Below are 10,289 nucleotides of genomic sequence, written 5' to 3'. Positions count from 1 at the left end.
TGCTGCCGTGCCCCATGTGTTACCTTCATCACCCTGCTCCTTTTTCTGGGACCCCTGTGGTATTGTTGTTGTTTCAGGTATTTTTCTCATGGTTGGTTTTTTTTTTGTATGTGTTTATGCTGACCCTATTATATTCTATGGCTTGTCACGGTCCCACGCCCATATTGAGCATACTGGGCGGGTGGGACCGAAGTCTAATTCTAACAGAGGCTTAACCCTTTCAACTGCAGTTAAGCCCAGTATTGAAATGTATTGAGGAAACGAATGGGGCCAGGATAATGCCGGCTGACTCCTGCGACTCTAAGGAGATGCAGGACAAAGACTGAAAATTGGGTGTCAGATGCAACAAGTGATCTAGGTGCATTGCAGCACCGCTGCAGTCTTCCCTGTGAGCACTGTGAATGTATTATGTCAATGGGGAAGAATTAATATAAAAGACGAGCGGTTATTGGTAGATGCGCTTGCCGTAATTCAAAATGTCTTTACTGTAGAATGTGAAGGAAACACTTCACCCATTTAAATTTTAAAGGTGTTTTGGGACAATGCAATCAAATGTGAAAGATAACTTCAATCTTGGTGGCATATAGGTAATTTTACTTGCGATCCTGTCAGTAACTTGGCTACAGCTTTTGTCCTAACAATATGCAATGCCTTGTTATATACCATATACCTAATCATTGCGCAGGGACTGAATAACAATGGGGTTAAGGCCTGCTCATTAAAACATAGAGTATGTGCCCAACAGAATGGAAACAGATGGCAAACTGTTGCTGTTAGTTCACGTGTCGTATGGGAACAGCGAGGACTTATTTTTGAGAGTGATACCGCTGAGACTTAAGACACCTGTCTCGACTCCGAGCAAAATATTTCTCATTTTGAGAGGTATCGCAATGAGACCCCTGAAGTAGTGCTCTTCTGTATTGGAGAAGGGCGTGTGCCAGAGAACCTCTTACAGCTTTATACTGAAAGGTAATATTGTACATACAAGCAATCATTCAGATGTCTGTGTGAGTAACTTCGCTAACATTATGGGATGTGACTTTAAGTATTTAGTTCTGGTTACATAGTATCAATTGTTTTGTTCCAGTTATATGGTAATCCAAGACTTGCCACCTATCCCAATTGGAACGAATATGGCTGTGGTAAAGAAATTATTGCGACATGACAAGCTGTACCGACTGGTGGCATCCGAGGTAATAGAGAGTAACTTTTGTTACTGTTAACCGTGATACCGAAGAGAGCCTGTCCTGAAAAGGGTGAAGAAGGATGGAGAACACCATTGGGAAACGCTCCTCAGATAGTCACTAAAAGCACAATGAGTTTTTAATTATGTGCTTCACCCAGTTATGATCTTTTTAAGCCTAGCAGTGATGTAATGGTTTCCTGTAATCATATGTGAAAGTCTGGCACGTGATGAGGTGCCAGCTCAAATTACCTAGGAGTTTGAAAGTTGACCTAGGTATTAGATCATTTTTTCCAGCCTCTTGGTGATCTATGGGTAAGAGGAGTTCTGCTCTTTTGTGTGGTGTTTTTTTTTTTTAACGCATGTCTTTCCCTTCTCCCCTCATTCATCTTAATATTTCTTTTTCTTGAGGCCATCATGTGACAGTAATAACAAGCTTAGCGCTGCCAGGTGGTATGATAAGGAGGAACGGTGCCTGGTCAGCGTCATCTGAGGCGTGACAAGTGAAGTTAATGGCTGACTACTGCGAGCATAGATATGCTGTTCCTCCTGATGAATGAAATGTGGGTACCCAGACAGCTACCTTCATGGACAGGATATGATGCTCCTGATAATTGGGGTAGTCAGTACTGAGGAAGAACGGATACCCTGTCTGCTGAAATGCAGCTGTGTAAGTCAAGGACATATTGCTGACCAACCTGCTGCCTCCCTGTGGACCAAGGAGAAGTTGGCGGATTCCCTGGTGGTGAGTATTCCTGCTTTTGTAAACTGTTTGCTAGATTTTCTTTCTTTAGTATTGCTACTTCCCCATGTCCCCTAGTAGCTTAGAACCTGTAATGCTGATGATGCTTTGATGTTAGATTCAGTATTTTGTGCTGGGATGAATCGTACAAGGGTCAAGAAATTGTTTTGTTTGATGTATATTAGAGTATGGGGAGTAGCAAGGTTAGTTTTGATGAGTATTATTATCAGTCATCAGGTTGGGTTAGTGAAGTTTTCTAACAGTGGAAGAGTTTCACAGGCTTTCATTAGGCACAGAAAGGGGAATTGTGAAATGTAGATTGTGTCTTTGGCAGTGGAGGTGACCAGTATTTATGTATGTAGCATAGGATAAGTTGAAATTGGGGTGCTCTGACCTATGTATAATTGACACAGGCAGTAGGTGAGAGTCTGGTATGGGATAGAAGTAGTTGAATCTGTCCTTGTATTGCTGTGACTAGTTTAGAGCATAAGCAAAGATGATGGGTTGATAACAGGCATTGTATAGAAGTGTACTAAAGAAATAGTGTTGGAAAACTGTGAGCCTGGGATGCTCTACCTGTGTTGATTTTTGGTTATATAATGGATTGGATTTCAGTGACTAGTTTTGTAAGTTCTTGGCAGGGGATGTGTGCCCATTAGGGCAATAATGAAAGAGCTGTTCTTTGTGGATCTTTGACTGGAAATTTTTTTTGTCTTGTTTCTCATGCAGTGAAGATTTGTTTGAGTTTGTAAGTGCCTTCATTGGTGTGATCTCTGCTGTATCTTGGTTTCAGCTCTGAATTTGTGCTTCTGGAGGAATTGGCAGTGCTGGATCTCCTTTAGTCAAGGTGTGTTTTTTTTGTCTCAGGTAGGTACTGTTTGTGGCTTTTGTGCTGGGGGGGGGAGAGGCACAGCTCACACAAGGTGTGAGCTGTGCCTCTCCCCCCCTGTAATGGGGCTGTTGGCTGGGGTTTGCACTATCTCAGAGAGATTATATTTTTTTTTTTTGGTGGGAGGGTGGGTGCAGGTCAGTAACGGAATTTTTTCTGCTCTGGGGCTGTGGCAGCCCTGGGAAGGGCTGAGGGGGGAACCCCTGGTGTTGACTCAGGGTCTCCCCCCTGAGTGGGGTGGTGGGGGGAGCCCCTGGTGTTGACTGGGGGTCTCCCCCCTGAGTGGGGTGGTGGGGGGAGCCCCTGGTGTTGACTGGGGGTCTCCCCCCTGAGTGGGGTTCTCTTTCCTGGATCCTGGAGTGGCTCTTGTGGTGATGCTCCTGGTCCTGGGAGTAGGAGATAGGTTCTGTGTCTGGCTGAAGGAGGAAACAGCTTATTTCAAGCCTTAACTAAAACCTGTTTGAAATTGTCTCTGTGACATGAGAGGATACTTGCTCTGTTCAGTAATTCAATGTGCCTGAAAGGTTGTTTAGGGATTTTCCTCCTAAGGGGGTTTGGTTAAGTGGCTGGAGGTGAAGTGCTTCTGTGGTGTGTGTCTTTGTATATGTCCTATGTATGCTATGCATGGTTTATAGTATTGGCAAGCTAAGTAGACTGAAGTAGTAAGGAAGGATAAAAGCTGCTGCTCTGCTCTGTAACTTTTTGCCATTTCCTCCTGGGGGGAAAAAAATCAGTCTAATAGAGAAATACAAAATGAAAATGCTTGTGAGCTTCTTTTCAGATATCTCTGAGGCCATCTTGACTATTTTTAATATAAGTAAATGCAGAAAACTCTGTGTGGGTAAGGTTTTACTTGGTGTTTAAGAGCACGCCTCCTGTAAAGTACACCCAATTGAATCCCTAGACAGGCAGCTTAAAAACTAAAAATCTTAAATGTAAACAGTGAAAAGCTAGGTCTGCCTCTTTGAGGAGTCTACTCAATTTAGCAAGAGGAGATCTAGATACAATGCCACTCTTCTCATTTCAAAACATGCCCTCAAAGTACTGGTAACTAAGTTTGCTTTTGCAAGGTGAGGTGGGAAGTGGGAGATCATTGATCATTTGCTTTTTTTTTTTTTAGAAAAACTATTGGCTTGAGAAGGCTTTCTGTTTCTACTGCAAGTGCAAATGCTCTGCAGTGTGTGCAGGAACTGGGATGCCTATGGTATCTGGGCTAAAATGGAATGGTTAGGCTCGGCCAGCTCAAGTTTTTGTGGTGAAGTGGATACCTGTCTGTTTCTGACTTAAAACAACAGTAAATTCTTGCTTACCGCCAGAAAAAAGGGTGTGCTGTCTTTCTGTGCCTGGGCCCCTTGATGCTTATGTTATTTATCTTGGGGGAACAGAAAAAGGGAGAACAATGATTGCTTCACCTGTTGGCTATTTGGCACTGCATGCTCTGCAAAAGAGAAGAAGGGAGACTTAAATCAGTAACATTTTTTAGAAGTTATCTACTGCAAAAGTGCAGTGTGTTGGATTTGCTTTACACACAGAATAAAACTGCCCTCTGCATTGCCGATGTTTGTATCACTGTGGTTCTATATTTGGATATACAAGTTTCTTGAATTCAGGAGAGCTTCCTGAGCTCAAAGGTGGGTCCGCTGTCCGACAGCAGAGTGGCAGTGACTGTCTTGCAGAAGGAACCTCTGCTTTCTTTATTTTAGAGGTTTTTTTGTGAACTTACCTTTAGTTGCTTGCTAGGTAACCTGAGCTAGTGCTTCTCAGCAAAACAGTTGAATCTCGGTAAGTTAGTTCCTGTGGACCTTTGTCCCAAGCTGAAAGTGAACTCCAATGCAAATAGCAAAAACACTGTGTTCTGCATTGAGCTTATTAACAAAAGAAATAAAACAGCGGTGAGGTTCTGCCTCTGTGTTAAGTGTGCGTAGTATATTGTGTTTTTCTGTAAGTCTGCAATTACTTGGCTTCGCACTTAATGAATGATAAATAGCAGCAGAATTGTAAGTGCAACATGTAGATAATTCAGGATAGAAAATGCAGTTTGAGTTAAATACGATACCGGTTTCCTAATGACTTGACTTCCACAGAGTTTCAGTAAGTTAGGTTACTTTACTCACAAGTTCAAGGCGATGGTGGCAGGTTCCCGATGTGTTGTTCCTCGTGCTAAGCAGAATGGAGAACTTGTTTTCCCACAGAGATGTCTAAAAAGTAGATTACTGAGCTGAGAAGTTTATGAAGAAGCAAGTACTAACTCAAGTGTCTCTTTTACTTTACAGAATGACAAAGCATCCAACATCGGAAGGGTCCCCCGCCTCCTAGCCCTACGTGGCACCTGTCTGGGCTTCAGCTGCCCAAGCGGCAGCAGAGTGCTTTTTGAACTCTGGTGCCCCTGGGCTGTTGCTGCTGCCCTGGGAAAGCCTGTTCCAGTACTTCAGCCCCTCTTTCGGACAAGCTGCATTACTTAATAGCCCACCCTTTCAGAAGGGCTGAAAGCATTGTTATTGGAGATTGCCCTCTATTCTTGGTAACTTGTCTTCATGTTTCCATTCACCTTAGCGGTGAGGCAAGGTATGTGGTTTGTACAGAAACGTATGCTATCTTTTGCATATGCATTCCAAATGGTTGATTTTTCACAATTTAAAAACACCAATCAGATGAGCGCTGCGCTGAGTTCACTGCAGCTACGTACCTGTTGTCTGGCATGGAATCAAGACTGGAATCTTTAGAATAAACTGCAACCCACCAATATAGGCAAGAGGCGGCCTGTGCACTAGCTGCAATGAGAAAATTAGAAGTACGATAATAGGTTCCACCTCGTGACTAAAGATGCACTCCCAGTAAAATCAAATAGAGATAGCTTTGTGATAATTTATCTGGGTCATCTCGTCTTTACTAAATAACACTCCTGACTCAACATCAGGCTCTTCCCTCCCACCCCACTGCTAGCTACAGGGGAAAAGAAGCTGCAGCCTTCTTTCAGCTAGTTGGAGGGGAGGGAGTTAGAGCCCTTCCTCGAACGCTTTCTGAGCGCTTCCTTTCTTTTGTTTTATGCTGCCTTGCCCAGAGCCGCACGCAGCACTCGCAGTGAGTCTGCAAGGCTGCGGAGCGGGATGATCCCTTCCTTTGCTCGGCTGGTAGCGTCAGGCCTGGTGCGCCCAGCCCTCCTCGACTGCCACTGTATGCTTCTGAATCGAACTTGCTGTCAACTACGGCCCTTGGATTCCTTTCTGCTGGGCAGCTCTCTGGCCTCGTCCCTGTCTGTATACCTAACTGAGGTTGCCCAGTCCCAGGTGCTTGCTTTTGACAAACTTCAGGTGGTGGGTGATCAAACAGCCTGCCGCTGCAGAGCCTTTCTAAGCCTGAGCAGACTGCAGCTCCTTCTAATTTAGTGTAATTGGCAAACATAATAAAAACAATTTTGACTCCTGCGTCCTGATCATTTGTACAAATACCACAGATAACTGCCTGTGACAGAAAGCTCTGGCATCTGACTGGTGCCTGTCTCCCTGCCTCACAATCTCACTTATTCACACAAGTGCTCCGAGCCTTTTTCATATGGGGCTGAGTCACCGCTTAGCTGTTTGTTTGAAAAGGTACAAATAGGGAAGGCTGTTTACCGACACGGGCTGCGGCTTCTACATCCCCTCACCTTTCAGGTATTTTCCTTACCTACTCAAAGACATAATACGGGCTTGGAACCCAACTGTGAGTAAATATGTCCCCCTTCTGTAACAAGCGTTCTCTCAAGTGGGAGGGGTGGCTCTGAGTGGCGATAAACTGTCAGGAACATTTAAAAAAACAGAAGATGCAGCAATTACCGTCACTGTTAGACAGTTGAAGGTAACGGATGCATCCCTCTAATAGAGGAATGAAATAAGATCTGTCTTAAATCAGTTGTGAACTCATAGCTACCATTATTATTTTCTCCCGCCCAAAATTAGATATTTTTAACTGCTACAATCCAAGTCATTTTACAGTTCACCTTATTAGCAGGTATTATCCTGCCTTTATTATCCAGAATGGCTGAGCGAGACGTACAGTTTGCAGCTATAAAGCCTAAAACCACCAAAAAACCCTCTAATGGCCCAAAATGTTCAGAACAGAGCTTCCGACATACATACACCAGTCTCTTTAACTTCTTTCCTTAAAAACGCAAGTATAAACTCTCCTTACCCTGACTTTAGCTACAGGCCCAGGCTATATGAGTATATTCCTCCATCGGTGAAGAGAAGAGAGGATTTCCTTTCTTTTTACCTTTCATGACAGATCAGAAACAAAACCCTCAATACTTAATTCATGTAAGCTTATCAACAACAAATGGCATTTGACCACGAACAGTTTCAATAATTTGACGTTTGTTCTGTCCTCGTCACGCGAGGAAGCTCTAATCGTCTCTAGTTTCTATGCTTACACGTGGCAAGTCATCTCCCTTCTGCATCAGCTCAGGTTACCAAGCCGAGAAGGTAAATTCCTCTCCAACGTCAAACTAAGGGGATTTTATTCTTGAAAAGTAATACAAATTAAACAAAACCATATAAGGACAACAGGAGTTCTCAAAAACTTTCTCACTCAATTTAGTCTTTCTCAGCAATTCATAGGTTCGTAAGTAGTCGACACGTCAAGAAACAGCAGTAGAAGGAAGAAAATTAAGGAAAAAGCAAAGTAAGATTTCATCTTCGTAACTGCACCGGGACCGGCTCGATGAGAAGACGCCACAAAAAGAAGAACGCTCACCCGTCTCTGAAAATCTAGGCTCACAGACAAACTCCGCTAAGGATGGATCTCCTGGATGAGATCCTTCCTCAACAGCAGTCAGCTCTTAAATGAGGTTTCAGAGGGGTGGAGGCTGGCTCCGTTCCTTCCCTTCCCACAAGTAAATCGCCTTCACCTGTGCTCCCAAGTCTGACCCGGTCTTCTCTTCCAGCTGCTCAATCAGCGGTTCGGGCCCTGACTTGAAAGTCCCCTTACAGTCATGCAAATCTCAGTGCTTACGATACAAGCTGTTCAGACTACAGAGACGCACCGGCCTCAAGAGGTCAGACAGAGCTGCTTCCCAGAGGGAAGCGGAATTGCTTATCCTTCTCAATGTTTCCCCAGAGATGAGATCCCACAAACGTCGCTAGCCTAGCAAAAGTGCACAAAAACGAGACAAACGAATTCCGAGGAAGAAAACCGACCGCACCGGTCGGTACTGCCGGGGAAAACGACTGTGGAGATGGACGGGCCGACAGGCTTCTCCCTTGTTCTGTTTTTAACGGTAGTCTGATAAAGTAAGACCTTCAAACATAACAGCACACGTCTGAGCTCGCGGTCTGACTCGCCAAAGCCTCTTCTCAATTATTTACGCTCACATAAAAAGCTAAATCTGAGGTTCCCCTTAGAAAAGCCGAAGGAAGAATTTGCTCGCTTCCCAGACAGGACAACCATCTACCTCTTAAGATAAATTCGCTTGCCATATCCTCAGGAGCTAACTAGTTTCCAACTAATCTGATTACCAGATGAAAGTTTGCAATGGCAGTACTCCAATTCAGACTATTTTACTATTTTTTCTAAAAAACAAAAAAAATAGGAAAACTAGGAAAACACCCTTTTACGTGGCCCCGGTTGTTAACACTGCAGTACATTCCGTGCTCAGAGAAGTCTTATTTTAATTCGCCGCACACAAGATTCACGCCGCTAAGAAGGCCCGCCTGCAGAAACAGACAACAATTTCACAAGAAATACACATACACAAACATTTTATTTTCTCAAATGCTAAATTATTAATGAGCATAAAAGGAACTCCTCAAGGATGCGTTTCTCCAGCCCCCCAGCAGTAGAAACCAAACTCAAAAGGCAGGAAAGCAGCATGCAGCGTAGCAATGACCTGCCAGGGAATAAATGGGAGAAAAGGAGGAGGAAGCGAGGGCAGGGGAAACAGGCTTTCCATCTCTCTCGTGTCCCTAAATTTCTGGGTGGGGGCTGTGGGAGCAAAATCTGTCCCGATGTAAGATGAAGAGCGAGTCTGAGACTACCCGAAGAGACTAAACGTGCTCGAGTCCGTGGGGCCTGATAACGCGCATCCCAGAGTCCCAAAGAGACCTCCCGATGCGACAGCCACACTGTTCTTTATCGCATTTGATAAGTTACGGTTGTCAGACAACTCCCCAGTGACTAGAAGAACGTCACGCGCCATTTTTAATAAGCCCCAGCTGGACTCCCGTGCCCAGGCCTGGGGCCCTCGGCATGAGAAATAATGCGGACCTGCTGGAGCGGGTCCAGAGGAAGGCCACAAAGATGAGCACAGCACAGGGCTGCAGCATCTCTCCTGTCAAGAAAAGTTGAGGAAATAGGGTTTGTTTCTCTGAGAGAAGAAAAGGCCTCGTTGTGGGCTTCTAGCACTTTAAGGGAGATTATAAATGGGAGAAAAACCAGCCTCCTACGTCGTCTGTGTAATGCCACCATAGTAGAAAGCATAGCAACAATAAAAGGGTGGCAAAGTCCAAGGCTGCAGCAAACAAGGACAAACCCAAGCACAGGAGCTGCCACGCACGCACGCACGCACAAACAAACAAACAAACAAACACTTCTTACCTTCAGGAAGCCTCCGGTAGGCCAGAATCTCCAACAAGGTGCCCTCACTTCCAATGCCAACCCTTAAATGAAGTCTGGGAAGGGGTGGATCCTGGCTGCATCCCTTCCTGTCACTCAGCTGCATTACGTGCACCTGAGCTCCCCTGGGTCCCCGCCTTCCTGCCAGGTGCTCAATCACCGGTCCCAGCCCTGACTTAGCATTTCCGCCACAGCCTAATAGTGACAGGACAAAGCGGAATAGCTTTAAACTACAAGAGGGGAGATACCAGGAGGCAGGAATTTTTTACTCGGGGTGTTGAGGCATTGGCACGGGATGTCCGGAGAAATCGTGACGGCCCCGTCTCCGGAGGCGTTCGAGGCCGCGTTGAATGGGGCTCCGGGCAGCCCGACGGAGTGGGTGGCAGCCCTGCCCGTGGCACAGGTGTTCGAACTAGATGATCTTTAAGGTCCTTTACCATCCGAGCCACGCTATGATAGAAATGGATCAACAAGCTAAGCCTTTTTTTTTCTTTTTCTTTTTCCTTCACAGTGTATGATTGCATACAAATACAACACTGTAAGCCGTTCCTAAGTTAAGAGCAGAGCGCCGCTTTGGTTTTCGATCGGGTTTCCTTTTCATCCAATTTTTTCCAGCTTTGGAAAAGTATTCCTTGTACAAGCACTGCGTCTGTATGTCCGGCAGTTTTCAAGTCCCCAGCAAAGCAAAGCGTTCAAGTTACTCAATGATCATGAATTCACGAACGTTCATTAACTTTTTCTAACTACTGTTCCAACAAACAAGTAATAAAATACAGACCACAAACTCGCCTCGAAGCACACCGCCACAACTGGGAGGACTATAAAAGTATTCAAACAAACAAACACAAATGCACAAAACAAACTTACGAAGTAAATCACGTTCTCCG

At 44.9% G+C, this 10,289-nt stretch overlaps 1 long non-coding RNA gene across 3 annotated transcripts; it reads left to right on the top strand.

The window, feature by feature from the left end:
- On the top strand, nucleotides 1-6,227 carry LOC104911744. 3 transcript variants are annotated; one of them, XR_794153.3, is made up of 6 exons: nucleotides 1-77; nucleotides 746-969; nucleotides 1,088-1,193; nucleotides 1,595-1,928; nucleotides 2,655-2,772; nucleotides 5,088-6,227. It is a non-coding gene; the product is annotated as an uncharacterized LOC104911744 (long non-coding RNA). The 3 variants fall into 3 exon arrangements; XR_794152.3 differs by having other exon boundaries at nucleotides 2,719-2,772; nucleotides 5,088-5,897; XR_794154.3 differs by lacking the exon at nucleotides 746-969 and having other exon boundaries at nucleotides 2,719-2,772; nucleotides 5,088-5,891.
- The last annotated feature ends 4,062 nt before the right edge of the window (nucleotides 6,228-10,289 follow it).

This window comes from Meleagris gallopavo, chromosome 7 (genome assembly GCF_000146605.3).
Source record: "Meleagris gallopavo isolate NT-WF06-2002-E0010 breed Aviagen turkey brand Nicholas breeding stock chromosome 7, Turkey_5.1, whole genome shotgun sequence".
Lineage (NCBI taxonomy): Eukaryota > Metazoa > Chordata > Aves > Galliformes > Phasianidae > Meleagris > Meleagris gallopavo.
Note: the sequence above shows the minus strand (reverse complement) of the source record. Positions and strands in the feature narration are given on the sequence as shown.